Source organism: Ranitomeya variabilis, chromosome 6 (assembly GCF_051348905.1).
Source record: "Ranitomeya variabilis isolate aRanVar5 chromosome 6, aRanVar5.hap1, whole genome shotgun sequence".
Taxonomy (NCBI): Eukaryota; Metazoa; Chordata; class Amphibia; order Anura; family Dendrobatidae; genus Ranitomeya; species Ranitomeya variabilis.
This window is the reverse complement of record NC_135237.1, coordinates 160,779,783-160,795,931: the sequence shown is the minus strand read 5'-3', so window position 1 is coordinate 160,795,931 and position 16,149 is coordinate 160,779,783. Positions and strand designations below refer to the sequence as shown.

The 16,149-nt window shown below is 44.7% G+C and overlaps 1 long non-coding RNA gene and 1 pseudogene across 1 annotated transcript in view; both read right to left on the bottom strand.

Annotated features, from left to right (window-relative positions):
• Window positions 1-16,149, bottom strand: part of LOC143783527 (uncharacterized) — a 137,655-nt gene that overhangs the window by 70,475 nt on the left and 51,031 nt on the right. The gene's annotated exons all lie outside the window — the stretch shown is intronic.
• On the bottom strand, window positions 3,555-4,227 carry LOC143782078 (polymerase delta-interacting protein 3 pseudogene; annotated as a pseudogene).

Below are 16,149 nucleotides of genomic sequence, written 5' to 3'. Positions count from 1 at the left end.
AGATGATGTATATAGCTTTAGCAAATAGAGGCCCGCTAAAAACTAGAAAGCAGAATGATACAAAAGGGGACTGAGCGGTCAGCAAAAAACCCTAATCAAAAAAACCATCCTGAGATTACAAGAACCCATGTGCCAACTCATGGCACATGGGGAGAACCTCAGTCCACTAGAGCAACCAGCTAGCATAGAGACATTCTAAGCAAGCTGGACCAAAAACCAAACAACTGAAAATCAGCACTTAGCTTATCCTGAAAGATCTGGGAGCAGGTAGGCAGGAACCAAACAGAGCACATCTGAACACATTGATAGCCGGCAAGGGAAATGACAGAAAGGCCAGGTCAAATAGGAAACACCCAGCCTCTGATGGACAGGTGGAAACCAAAGGCCGCAACCCACCAAAGTCACCCAGTACCAGCAGTAACCACCAGAGGGAGCCCACCAACAGAATCCACAACAGTGGGGGTAACTTCATGCCCCACGGCAGAAATCGGCAGACAGATGGATTTCAAGTTACCTGTCCACCATTAACACCCGAGGACACAGTAACGCATAGAGCCCGGGTCGTGATAGAGATCCTGTAAAAAGGATCGAGTTACCTGTCGTACGGGTTAGTGTCCTACCTAAAGGGGGACAAAGAGAGAACATGAGGACCTTGTGTGAGGCCTAAGGCAGCAAGGGATTACAACAACACAGCGCTAGAAGGAAGGCTTCCAACTCCACCTGGTTAGAGGGATTCCTGAGATGCTTCCAAGCCAGCCAGACCACCACCAGCACCTGTGATCTAGTACCCTGGACTGTGGCTGCTTGAATCATACAGTAAAGAGGTAAAGAGACTGCAACCCTGTGTCCTCCATTTCTTACTACACCATCTATCACCATCTACTACACCAGGAGCCCTGGGGACCCAGCTTCACCTGTGGGAAGCCATACCATCCCTGCTGCCATAACATCACCCCAGTGGACCCCTTTAAACAGCGTCGGTCACCCCTGACTGAATACCACAGGTGGTGTCACAAACTTTTATTATTTTACAAATCCCTTTAAAGAACTTCCCTCTAACATGGGTGCCCAGGGCCACAGACCGGGTCACCACCGCCGTGACACATGCCTTTACGTACCGACCCGGTACAGAGGACCCCACAGCCCTGGCGGGCGCTCCACATGCACCATCATGTCCACTTAGCATGTCCATGCACGTCCCGAATTTGGAGCGATCTTATGTGTTATCTGTGGGTGGGGAAACACACAGTTTAAAATATCTGGCCTGTAGGTAAAAAAAATTTTTCGGCACACTGGTGGCAATAACGTAAGTAAAGGTACCTTCACACGAAACGACTTTACACCGAGAACGACAACGATCCGTGACGTTGCAGCGTCCTGGCTAGCGATATCGTTGTGTTTGACACGCAGCAGCGATCAGGATCCTGCTGTGATATCGCTGGTCGTTGAATAAAGTTCAGAACTTTATTTGGTCGTCAGACCGGCGTGTATCGTCAGGTTTGACACCAAAAGCAACGATACCAGCGATGTTTTACGCTGGTAACCAGGGTAAATATCGGGTTACTAAGCGCAGGGCCGCGCTTAGTAACCCGATGTTTACCCTGGTTACCAGCGTAAAAGTAAAAAAAACAAACAGTACATACTCACCTGCGCGTCCCCTGCCGCCCGCTTCCTGCTCTGACTGAGTGCCGTAAAGTGAAAGTAACAGCACAGCACAGCGGTGACGTCACCGCTGTGCTGTTAGGGCCGGCGCTCACACAGTACAGGAAGCGGACGCCGGGGGACGCGCAGGTGAGCATGTACTGTTTGTTATTTTTACTTTTACGCTGGTAACCAGGGTAAACATCGAGTTACTAAGCGCGGCCCTGCGCTTAGCAACCCGATGTTTACCCTGGTTACCCAGGGACCTCGGCATCGTTGGTCGCTGGAGAGCGGTCTGTGTGACAGCTCTCCAGCGACCACACAGCGACGCTGCAGCGATCGGCATCGTTGTCGCTATCGCTGCAGCGTCGCTTCGTGTGAAGGTACCTTAAGAGACAGGAAAAACAGTTCAATGGAGGACTCAAATGCCACAATTTGTAGCACACAGAGAGATGTGGTGTCTGAAGGAAACAGGCCACTCTCAAATATCTTGCCTGTATTTTTTTTTGGGGGGGGGCAGGAAAATTGTTTGAATAAGTAGGCTAAGACACAACCCAAAAAATTCGATGGAGGCCTGATACCTTATGCATATTAAAACTGAGCTTGTTCAACTGATCAAGCCTGGGAGAAGATTAACCTTTTTTGTGCTGCCTGTCAGCAGGTCTCACAATGTATGTAAAATGCCCAGTCCACATAAAAATAGCGAGCATTTTTATATGAAAACACACAATATATACGGTATCCCATAGAAATGGCTTCTTAGTGGGATACCACACATCCTCCACATCTCTTCAGACACCACCACTAGAACACCAGGGTGAACGTGTTCCGTGATGCAAACGGATGTTTTTGGTCTCAGCAGAGTTCACCTATCGTTTCTTGTGTATCCCCCTTCCCAATGAGAAGTACAAATAAATATCAATTATTAAAAAATTATAGGGTTGTACAGGAAGAGCATAGATAGTCATGGTCTGGCACTGTGCCCTGTCAACAGTAGAGTACCTTTTTTTTTAATTACCAGCATTACATAAAAATTTTAAAATGCAGCTGAAGTTTATAAAAAACCACAATCTATGTTCTCCCAGCATTCCTGTGTAGACATCTCAGTATTTAGATCACTATTACCGTGATCTCTTTCCCTTCAGTATTTTTCTGTCTTCAGATCACAGATATCACAAAATGCTTCAGCCGCAGGGCAACGAGTATGGCATACGATTAAACAGTTCTGGATGACATTTTTACAGTGTAAACATTAATTAGTCATAAAAAAAAGTATTTCTCTAGAACACAGTCAGTGGACACTAAGTAATTCCCCCTCCCCCCATTTACTGGAATATGAAGGTCTTGAGATCCATTTGTAGGAATCCAGATATTAAAGCTACCAAACAACAAATATTATCTTTTAAGTTGAAACAGATTATTGAAGAAATTTAAACAAGTTATTCAACATTTATTTATCCTCCCTTGACAGAACAGTAGAACCATAATCATGCTGTTTAACAATAATAGAGCAAGTAGAGAACAGAAATTCTTGATGCAATAACGCAACTGCCCCACAACAAAGGTGAACTCTACAACAATGCTGTGAACAGGATAAATTGTCCAGTGTCTGATGCCAGACTCCTTCAAACATCAACTACCTGCTGGTGTTCATCACCAGCATTAAACAAAACCCAAAAAGATTTTTTTTTTTTTTAAGGCATCTCTGGGCCCATATGTGAATTGTGAATCTCTGTTATTACAGTATCCAAGTTGTGTTGGTGTCATCAGACCTTAATCTTAAATGCAGGTGGTTGGAGGACTGCTGACAACCGTAAGGATTTAAAGAGTGCTTTTAAGATAGTATCAGGATCAACTTCAGCTGGAGGATTTTAAGCAACACTGGAGGAGGAGGAGTTTGTGTTTCTTTGACATTAACCTTTCTTCTTTGATGAGGTGTCGCTTAATCTTAGAAGCAAGGGCTGGTCTGATGTTATCACACTACCATTCAAAGGAAGATTGCATTTCATTGGTTGTCTGTCTATGTATCTGTTGTTGTATTTTTTGTAGGCACCAACTGCATCTTCTTTTCGTACAAACACAACGTCTGCAACTCCTGAACTCAACAAGCAGGTGCGCTTCAAGGCACTGCATACACAGAAAAGCTCTACAATATCTTCCTCTGTGACTCTTGGATGCAAATTATTAATGGTCATTTTTGTGCCTTCTAATGAGCTAAAGACAGACTCTTTATGAGTGGGCCCTACTGATGAGCTGGCCTCCTTTGTGACAAGTGTCCATGACACGTTGGTTACAGCCTTTGTGTGCAATAAAGGTGGTGATTGGCGAAGTGTCATGCTGTGTAGACATGGGAGCTGTTTATGCATCATTCTGTAACACTTTAGTAAGAGGTAAAGTTTGCCCAAGTGAAAATGAGTTTCCAGACATTCACTGCCTTTTTTGCACATTATTTGCAGCTGTGATCTTCATCTTCTTGGTGGAGTTGTGGTAAAGTTCCAAGTCATCATCAATACAATCATCGTTCATATCTTGTGAAGAGGAAATCTGTTGTTTCCCAGGTTCATGCTTAACTACGTTTATTGGCATTCCTTTAACAGTGTTCGTTACTCTGGAACAAATAGTTTTCGGCTGTGACATTTGGATATTATTGGTAATATGTATGGGTGAAGATGAAGAACCTTGTGCCATGGGTGTGTTGATAGTTACGGCCGCTGCACTCCTCTTTAAGCTTAGTTTTTCACGAGCATCCATCAGTTTGTTTGGTTTTCCTCCAACATTGATCTTCTTTCTAGTATTCAGCATCTCACGAGCATGTTGCACTTTGCCCTATATACAGACACGTATGTCTTTGGCAACATATTTCTTACGGGCATCTTTTATGTCGAGCTTCAGATGCACATCTGTTACACCAGTCTTCTGACGGGCATGAAACGCATTCTGGTAATTGGTGGTGGCTAAACAACTAATCATTGTAGGCTGTATCCTGGATCTCATACCTCCCATAGCCACCGCTGTTATTAATCCTGTACGTTCCCATTCCTGCCGTCACCAAGCCCCTTTTCCTGATCACTTCATCCAATGACTAGTCCGCCATATTTTTGCTAAAAACCTGCACCTTTCCAGCAGAAACTGTGTAGGAAAACACGTTACTATTTTCCAGGGTGTTTATGATGCCCGTAAAAAAAAATATTTACACACTACAGTATGTTGATGTGTACCCCCCAGGGGGAAATGTTTGTCAGCCCATACACTTAGTGCATTCCAAGTGTAGGAGACCTGCTCCTTTGTAATAGGAAAATATTTTTATGAGGCCCTCCTCCATGTTTCTTCCAAGGGGGATTGGGGTGTGTGCAAATTTGTGCCAGGCCTTGCATTCACTTCATGGGCAAATTTTATGGTATTAAAAAAATAATAATAATGGGAAATTTCGTTTCATATGGCCATCCAATACGTCATTTCAAAGGGTTATTGGGGTGCTTGTAACTTTGTGGCAAGGCGGGCCTTGCATTCAATGCATAGGCTAACAGTATGGCAGTACAAAAAGAATAATGTGAACTTGGTTTTCCTGTGGCCATCCAGTATGTGGGCTCAAAGGCTTATTGGGGTGTGTGTTACTTTGGGGCAGGGCAGGCCTTTCATTCAATGCATAAGCAAACAGTATGGGAGACACACTTTCTTATAATGGGAACTGTAGGGATTGGTCGGCTGCTTCAACAATGCAATTCTCCACTGCCAGGTATTCTTTAGCCTCAACACTGCAATTCTCCACTACAGGTTCTTCAGGCTCACCACTGCAATTCATCAATACAGGTTCTTCAGCCTCAACACTGCATTTCACCAATGCAGGTTCTTCAGAATCAACAATGCAATTCTCCACTACAAGTTCTTCAGGCTCACCACTGCAATTCAAAAATGCAGGTTCTTCAGGCTTAACACTGCAATTCACTGCATAGTCAAACTGTATGGAAGACACACTTTATTCTAATGGGAACATTGTTGTGAGGTCCTCAAGTATGTCTGTCGAAAGGGTTAGTGGGGTGCGTGTAACTTTGGGGCAGGGCAGGCCTTGCATTCAATACATAGGCAAACACTATGGGAGACCCACTTTTTTATAATGGGAACATTTTTCAGAATGCCCTCCTGTACGCCTCGTGAAAGGGGTATTGGGGGTGCATCGTAATTTTTGGCAGCCAAGCCACTCACTGCATAGGCAATAACAGTATAGGAGACCCACTGTTTAATAATGGCCCTTTAACCCCTTCCCGACATGTGACGGGATAGTACGTCACATGTCGGGACCCCCGCTTTGATGTGCGCTCCGGCGGTGAGCGCACATCAAAGTCGCGACATGTCAGCTGTTTTTTACAGCTGACATGTGCGCGCAATAGCGGCGGGTGAAATCGCGATCACCCGCCGCTATTAACTAGTTAAATGCCGCTGTCAAACTCAGACAGCGGCATTTAACTACCGCATCCGGCCGTGCGGCCGGATATGAGCGCATCGCCGACCCCCGTCACATGATCGGGGGTCGGCGATGCGTCAGGAAGGTAACCATAGAGGTCCTGGAGACCTCTATGGTTACTGATCGCCGGTGGCTGTGAGCGCCCCCCTGTGGTCGGCGCTCACAGCACACCTGCATTTTAGCTACATAACAGCGATCTGATGATCGCTGTTATGTAGCAGAGGCGATCGTGCTGTGCCTGCTTCTAGCCTATATGTGAAAAAAATAAAAAAAATATAAAAGTTTAAATCACCCCCCTTTCGCCCCAATCAAAATAAATCAATAAAAAAAAAAACCCAACCTACACATATTTGGTATCGCCGCGTTCAGAATCGCCCGATCTATCAATAAAAAAAAAGCATTAACCTGATCGCTAAACGGCGTAATGAAAAAAAAAATCGAAACGCCAGATTTACGTTTTTTTGGTCGCCACGACATTGCATTAAAATGCAATAACGGGCGATCAAAAGAACGTATCTGCACCAAAATGCTATCATTAAAAATGCCAGCTTGGCACGCAAAAAATAAGCCCTCACCCGACCCCAGATCACGAAAAATGGAGACGCTACGGGTATCGGAAAATGGCGCAATTTTATTTATTTATTTTTTTGCAAAGTTTGGAATTTTTTTTCACCACTTAGGTAAAAAACAACCTAGTCATGTTAGGTGTCTATGAACTCGTAATGACCTGGAGAATCACAATGGCAGGTCAGTTTTAGCATTTAGTGAACCTAGCAAAAAAGCCAAACAAAAAACAAGTGTGGGATTGCACTTTTTTTGCAATTTCACCGCACTTGGAATTTGTTTCCCTTTTTCTAGTACACGACATGGTAAAACCAATGATGTCGTTCAAAAGTACAACTCGTCCCGCAAAAAATAAGCCCTCACATGGCCAAATTGACGGAAAAATAAAAAAGTTATGGCTCTGGGAAGGAGGGGAGTGAAAAACGAATACGGAAAAACGGAAAATCCCACGGTCATGAAGGGGTTAAGAATATTAATGCCGCCTGATGGCCCTATAAAAATAGGCTTTGTGACTTTAATAGTCCCTCCTTCATAAATGAAACAAGATGTGTCTGATGTTGTGTCACACACCATAAGACCAGCTAAGGTTGTTAAATGTTACAATGACATTTCCCAGTGAATGCATTTGTATTGGTTGAAAGCAATGCTAAAGTTGAAAAACGCATCAAAAACGCTACGTGTAATCATAGCCCAAGTGGTGGAGGAACATTTTTGTTTTGGGTTAATTATTTTGCCTTCTATAATAGTCATTACCCTGGAAAGGATGTTTTTAACATATCTCCCAGGAAAATCCATTTTGGTTTCGTTTTAGTATGTTTTTGGGTGCACCTGTAAAAATGGCATAAGACTCTGACAACATTGACAACATTGCTCACAGCTGTGACCTGGGAGTCAGAAATGCTTCCAGGGACATTCCCCATGATGTTCACATGTAATTAGAGCACTGTTTCCATCATTTTCAGATGTTTTTAGACCTTAAAAGAACCCCCGGGAGGATAGCGGTAAAAATGCTCGGGGTTCCCATAGACTTACATTGGGCTCATTGCTCTGGTTGTCTGGTCGAGTACCTGAGTATTACAAATTGCTTGACCCAAGCAATGAGCACCCGAGCATTTTAGTGCTAGTTATTATTAGTAGATTGAAGATGGTGAAGTTCAAGCTCTTAGCTTTGCCATGTGTAGGAGGAAACAATAATTTATGTGAGCACAACCGCACAAACGAGGGCTCGCTGCTGTGCTGACACAGTTTGCAGTAGGGTGAACACGACAAGTTGCTGGACTGTGAGTGAGATGCAGGCAGAGATGTTACGGTGGATTGAGAAAGATGGGGTGTGCTTGGTATCTAAGATCAGTCAAAAACAGCAGGCATGCCACTTCCGTATCAGCTGACAGGCTCTCAGTCACTTCAACTCTAGAGGATAAACAAGTGGAGGTTCTGCAGCTGCAGACCTGTGTGACAACACTTGGGGTGTACGGTGATTGGCGAGGCCCACAAGTCTGCATTTTAGCACAATGAGGTTCCCAGAATAACACGTTAGTCACACATGTGCCAGTTCATGTATGTAGTCATCAAATTATTGAATTTTTTTTAACTCTACTCTGTCATTTTTAACAAAGTTGGCAGATAACTTGATTTTTTACACTTTTGCATGTCTAAAAAAAGACCCAAGCTACGCTACTGCAGACCCGTGAACGCTGCTGGCCACTGCCAGAGTTGGAGCTCAGAGTGCATTGCCTGTCGTGGTTGCAGAACTCTGTGTCTGAGGGAAGCCGCAACATAACCTCCTTGTCTTCCTCCTCCTCCTCTGCTGAACTACTCAGCTGCATGCCTCTGGGTTTACACCAAGCGTGATCTACTACCTCATCATCATCCACTCTGTTCTCCTATTCCTCACTCTAAGAATCGCCCTCCTCCTTTTCCTGCCCTGACAACACATTACAGTCCGCTGGAGCCTAAGTATCTGAGTCTCATCACAAATGGATCACCTCCATCCACTAGGGTTAATGTCTGCTGATGAGGGTTTGGATTCTGCTTGGACCCTACTTTGTCCAGCCCTGAATCAATCTGAAAAAAATTTGGGCATCGGTGCAGTTGATTTCCTCCTCTTGACTCTGAATCTTTGGACTATACTTCTGTTACCCATGGCATAGAATGTGTGAACAGATCTGCAGACTCTGCCATCTGTAGTTCCCAACAGTCAGTTGGGCTGTTGGAGAGTTGTGACGTGGGTGAAAGCAAGGGTAATTGGGTTTCCACCTTGGAGGACTGTACTGTGTGTGATGTCAAGGTGGAGGAAGAGGAGCAGGGGCAACTTGATACAGCGCTTGCCATCTACTGGAGCACATGCTCTTTCTGGCCCTCATCTACAAAGCATACCACTGTGCAGCTGCCAAAGAAAGGGAGTAGCTGTCCAGTAACAGAAGTTGTAAAAATGCTGTGCAATTGCTCACTACAGCAAAACAAATCGACTTCTCATCCCTCATATCATACTTGTCTCAGAACCCTAAACAGTTATTCAGTACTTTCAATTCTTTCTTCCGTCGACCAGCTCCATTTGATCCATTGACTTGCATTGTTGATTGTTGATATAAAAATCCCTTCATTGCTACATATGAGTAAATCTACTGGAGTAGATTTAATATTATTGTGTTATTAGACATCATAAAAATAGATAAAAGCGGCAGAAAAGTTTATGATAGCGCAACATGCTGTATAATTAATATAATTGATTTTCCAGACACTTTTCGGTCAAGTCTTGGCAAGCCTACTTTATGCTGATATTTTTCACTAAATTATTACTGCATGCTATCTTTATAAATGCTCTCAGCCAAATAAATTATTGTAGACTTTTCTTAATAAATTTCCCACAGCCTTTCTGTCAATTGCTACTTGATTAATCACGCATTTTACACTTTTACCACCAGATGGTGCAGTTGCCTTAGTTTTGAAGAGTCGCATTCTTTTTCAGTATATATACACTGTAGTTACAAAATGACACAAACAAAATAAAAATAATAATTTAAAAAAAGGAAACAGCTCAGAAGTGTAAAATAAGATGATCCATCATTATTCCGCACAAAATATACATCAGGATTGTGTGCTTTTTCTTGTTTTGTTATATTCTACATGCAATTGTCGTTCCTTCTAGATTCCTCTAAGGTACATATGTCAAACCCTGGCCCGCAGGCCAAATCTGGTCCACAGGGTGGGTATATTTGGCCAGCAATGCTGGTCGGGGAACAGGCCATATTAACCCTTGTCCAGATTGAACCTGGGTATAGTTTGGCACAGGCGGATAAACTGCCCTAGGCCGAACTATACCAAGGGCTGTAAAATAGCCTATGCCAAACTTTATACAATATACCCCCGGGGAATAAAGTGGCTTAGGCCAAACTATACCTGGGGGTATAAAATAGCCTAGGTCAAACTATGCCCCTCCAGGCTACAGAATACCCCTCTATTTTATGAGCCCTTGTAAATGAGATAGATTTTAGATGCCATTTTTTAAGAACTTAAAACGAACTTACACGTAGTGGGAAGGAATTTGTGTTGTTAATCACACGATGAAGATTGATCTTACAATACAATGTGACTGGTAACAGACAACAGGCATTACATCTGAGATTACACTGTTGTCCGATCAGATAAGGGCTTTTACCTAAAGGTACCGTCACACTAAGCGACTTTGCAGCGAGAATGACGACGATCCGTGACGTTGCAGCATCCTGGATAGCGATCTCGTTGTGTTTGACACGCAGCAGCGATCTGGATCCCGCTGTGATATCGCTGGTCGGAGCTAGAAGTCCAGAACTTTATTTCGTCTCTGATCACCCGCTGTCATCGCTGGATCGGCGTGTGTGACGCCGATCCAGCGATGTGTTCACTTGTAACCAGGGTAAATATCGGGTTACTAAGTGCAGGGCCGCGCTTAGTAACCCGATATTTACCCTGGTTACCATTGTAAAAGTTTAAAAAAAAGTACATACTCACATTCTGATGTCTGCCACGTCCCCCGGCGTCCACAGGGTTACGCGCTGCTGCTCAGAGCTTCCTGCACTGACTGTGTCAGTGCCGGCCGTAAAGCAGAGCACAGCGGTGACGTCACCGCTGTGCTCTGCTACTGCCGGCGCTGACACATTCAGTGCAGGAAGTTCTGAGCAGCAGCGCGTAACCCTGTGGACGCCGGGGGACGTGACAGACATCAGAATGTGAGTATGTACTGTTTTTTTTTTTTAACTTTTACAATGGTAACCAGGGTAAATATCGGGTTATTAAGCACGGCCCTGCACTTAGTAACCCGATGTTTGCCCTGGTTACCCGGGTGCTGCAGGGGGACTTCAGCATCGTTGAAGACAGTTTCAATGATGCCGAAGTCGTTCCCCTGATCGTTGGTCGCTGGAGAGAGCTGTCTGTGTGAGAGCTCCCCAGCGACCACACAACGACTTACCAACGATCATGGCCAGGTCGTATCGCTGGTCGTGATCGTTGGTAAGTCATTTAGTGTAACGGTACCTTAATGCAATTGTAACATGATCTTATCACTTCACTGGTTTTTCACCTTTCTATCCTCCTCAGACACACAGCTGCTTTTCATGTGTAACTACTGAGAAGTAGTGTTGAGCGATACCGTCCGATACTTGAAAGTATCGGTATCGGAAAGTATCAGCCGATACCGGCAAAGTATCGGATCTGATCCGATACCGATACCCGATACCAATACAAGTCAATAGGACTCAAGTATCGGAAGGTATCCTGATGGTTCCCAGGGTCTGAAGGAGAGGAAACTCTCCTTCAGGCCCTGGGATCCATATTAATGTGTAAAATAAAGAATTAAAATAAAAAATATTGATATACTCACCTCTCCGACGCAGCCTGGACCTTACCGCTGGTAACCGGCAGCCTTCTTTGCTTAAAATGAGCGCGTTCAGGGCCTTCCATGACGTCACGGCTTCTGATTGGTCGCGGCCGCCCATGTGACCGCCACGCGACCAATCACAAGCCGTGACGTAATTCTCAGGTCCTAAATTCCTAATTCTAGGAATTTAGGACCTGAGAATTACGTCACGGCTTGTGATTGGTCGCGTGGCGGTCACATGGGCGGCCGCGACCAATCACAAGCCGTGACGTCACCTAAGGCCCTGAACGCGCTCATTCTTAGGAAGGAAGGCTGCCAGAAAGAAGCCGAGGGTGAGTATATTCCTATTAGGTATATACTCACCCTCGGACGCGCCCTGCTTCTTTCCGGCAGCCTTCCTTCTTAAGAATGAGCACGTTCAGGGCCTTAGATGACGTCACGGCTTGTGATTGGTCGCGGCCGCCCATGTGACCGCTCACGCGACCAATCACAAGCCGTGACGTCATCCCTCAGGTCCTAAATTCCTAGAAGGGAATTTAGGACCTGAGGGATGACGTCGCGGTTTGTGATTGGTCGCGTGGCGGTCACATGAGCGGCACGTGACCAATCAGAAGCCGTGATGTCATGGAAGGTGCTGAACGCGCTCATTTTAAACAAAGAAGGCTGCCGGTTACCAGCGGTGATGTCCAGGGGCCTCCGGACAGGTGAGTATATCAATATTTTTTATTTTAATTCTTTATTTTACACATTCATATGGATCCCAGGGCCTGAAGGAGAGTTTCCTCCCCTTCAGACCCTGGGAACCATACACTGGAAACTTCCAATTCCGATTCCCGATACCACAAAAGTATCGGATCTCGGTATCGGAATTCCGATACCGCAAGTATCGGCCGATACCCGATACTTGCGGTATCGGAATGCTCAACACTACTGAGAAGTGCTCTAGGATTCTTTACCTCATATCTTTGTGGAAATCTAATATTTTTACAGACTGAAGTTTTTCTGTTTCGAGTAATAAAAGTCTATGTGTTTAGAACTTTAAGATTTAAGGCCGGTTATCTTCTCACATAACTTACCTGACAAACCTGAACCCCTAATAAGATGTTGAAAAATTAAGTAATTCCTATGTATATCACTCAACGCTGCTGATCTAGAATGAGGTTGTATGAAATGGCCTAGGCCACTTTAACCCTGGGTACAGTCTGGACTTGGACCTGTTAGGCTACTTTCACACTAGTGTCGGGCTCGGCCCGTCGCAGTGCGTCGGGCCGAGGTTACCGACGCTAGCATTGTCTCCGCCGCACAACGGGTGCAGCGGATGCTGCTTTTCAGCGCATCCGCTGCCCCATTGTGAGGTGCGGGGAGGTGGGGGCGGAGTTCGGGCCGCGCATGCGCGGTCGGAAATAGCGGACCGTCGGCTGCAAAAAACGTTACATGTAACGTTTTTTGCGGCCGACGGTCCGCCACAACACGGCACAACTGTCGCGCAACGGTTGCGACGTGTGGCAATCCGTCGCAATGCGTCGCATAATGTAAGCCAATGGAGAAAAAACGCATCCTGCAAGCACTTTTGCAGGATGCGTTTTTTCTGCAAAACGACGCATTGTGACGGATTGCAGTTAACGCTAGTGTGAAAGTAGCCTTACACTGACGTCACACTTTCATTCAGCATTGCACTTTCAACTATACTGTATCGGCATCCTGGACACTGATAAGGTTGAAAGAAATAATGGAGAAAGAGCGTCAGCTGACACTCACTGTCACATCATTCCCTCTGCCTCTGATGTCTTAGCACAGCAGACACCGTGATATCATTACAACACGGCAACTGTATCGACATATGCGGAGGATCTGAAGACACCATGATGAGCATAGAGCAACAGGCTGACGGACAGAGGTGATAAGTTGTGGTGCCCATCAAACTGTATGGTGCACTATGTGGGGCTCATTATACTTTATGGAACACTATGTGTGGCCATTATATTGTATGGAGCACTATGTGGGGCCCTTTATCCTGTATGGAGCACTATGTGAGGCTATTATACTGTATGGAGCACTATGTGGGGCCCTTTATCCTATATGGAGCACTATGTGTAGACTTTATACTGTATGGAGCACTATGTTAATAATAATAATAATAATAATAATAATAATTTATATAGCACCATTGATTCCATGGTGCTGTACATGAGAAGGGGATACATCAAAATAAAAATATCACTTATAGTAAACAAACTAACAATGGTAGACTGGTACAGAGGAAAGAGAACCATGCCCTTGCAGGCTTACATTCTACAGGAACTATGGAAAAAGAGACAGTAGGTTGAGGGCTGCAGTAGCTCCAATGGTGTTGTGGCAGCGTGGTCATTGCAGGTTGCAAGCTTACATGAAGAGATGGGTTTTCAGGTTCCGTCTGAAGGATCCGAATGTCATAGCTAATCTGATGTGTTGGGGCACAAAATTCCAGAGGATGGGGGATTTTCGAGTCTTGAAGGCGATTGACTGAGGTGCGATTCAGTGTGGAATAGAGAAGGAGGTCTTGGAAGGACCAGAGATTATGTGAGGGAAGATATCGGGAGATTAGTTTGGAAATATACAGAGAAGAAAGGTTATGGATGGCTTTGTAGGTCAGTGTTAGTAGTTTGAACTGGATACGCTGGGAAATTGGGAGCTAGTGAAGGGTTTTGCAAAGGGGGGAAGCAGGAGTGTAACAAGGAAAGAGATTAATTAGTTGAGCAGCAGAGTTCAGGGCAGACTGGACAAGTGCGAGAGTGTTAGATGGTAGGCCACAGAGGAGAATATTGCAGTAGTTGAGCTGGGAGATGATTAGGGCATGTACAAGCATTTTATTAGATTGAGGGTTGAGGAAAGGAAGAATTCTGGAAATATTTTTGAGCTCTAGGTGACTGGAGATGGCGAGAGCTTGGATGTGTGGTTTGAAGGACAGGGCAGTCAAGGGTTACTCTGAGACCGCAGATTTCTGATACAGGGGAAAGTGTGATGTCATTTATTGTGATTGATAGAAAGATAAGCTAGGGAAGAAGAAAATATATGGCTGGTAGACACTATAGAGTTCTGGACAGCAGAGAGGTGACATCTGGGCCAGAGAGGTAGATCTGAGTATCATCAGAATATACTGTAGATGGTACTGGAAGCCATAGGACTTTATGAGTTGTCCCAGGCCAAGGCTATAGATGGAGAAGAGTAGGGGTCTTAGGACAGAGCCTTGAGGGACACCAACAGAGCGAGGGCGAGATGAAGCGGTAGTGTGGGAGTAGGAAACCCTAAATGTGCAGTTGGTAAGGTATTGGGAGATCCAGGATAGGGCAAGGTCTTTGATGCCAAAGGAAGAGATGGTCTGCAGTAGGAGGCAGTGGTCAACTGTGTCGAAAACAGAGGACGGATCTAGAAGGAGGAGTATAGAGAATTGTCTGTTAGCTTTGGCTGTAAGTAAGTTGTGAGGCCATTATACTGTATGGAACCCTATGTAAGGTCTTTAAACTGTATGGAGCACTATGTGTGACCATTATACTGTATGGAGCACAATGTGGGGCCCTTTATCCTGTATGGAGCATTATGTGGGGGCTTTATACTGTATGCAACACTACAAGGGGTCATTATACTGTATGGAGCACTATGTGAGGCCATTAAACTGTATGGAGCTCTATGTGGGGCAATTATACTGTATGGAGCACTGTGTGATGTCATTATACTGTATGAAGCACTATGTGTGGCAATTATTCTGTATGGAGAGCACTATGTGGGGCCCTTTAGTCTGTATGGAGCTCTATGTGGCACCATTATACTGTATGCAACTTAACGTAGGGTTCTTATACTGTATGGAGCACTATGTGAGGCCATTATACTGTATGGAGCGCTATGTGAGGTCATTATACTGTATGGAGCACTATGTGGGGCCATTATACTGTATGGAGCAGTATGAGAGGCTTATTATACTGTATGGAAGGCAATGCAGGGCCCCGTTATACTGTATGGAAGACTATGTGGTGCCCTTTATACTGTAAGGAGCACTTTTTCTGGCCATTATACTGTAAGAAGGGCTGTGGTCAACATTCTTTGTCAAGGGGGATTCACGAGGGTACAGTGTGATCATCATACCGTACATATAGACAAATTCACTGTGGGGATATCTTACTGTGTTTGGGGGCATTCTTGTTAATATTATTGTTTACTATCTTGAATCAAGTTTTTTTTATCTTTTGTTATTACATATTTAAATTAGGACATTGGGTCATATGCTTTTTACTGCTCTTACATAGCATATTATATTATTGCAATATTTTATTCTAAGATCTATTCATTAAAATGTTCTTTGTTCATGGGACAACTCCTTTAAGTTTGTTTCCATATAAAAAAGTTAATTGTTATATTTGACTAGATGGTGGCATAATGCATCAGGTATTCTAGAATATGCATGTAGTTTATTTATGAAGATTTAAGAATAATGCAATGAATACACAGGATTCGGCCAGTCGGGCGCGACCAATCATCCCAGCGTGGTTCAAATACCGCGCCAATTCGCGGCCGGACTGCGCCGGTCGCTGATTGGTCATGCCCAGCCGGTGAAGCCAGGGCCGGCTCCAGGTTTTTGAGGGCCCCGGGTGAA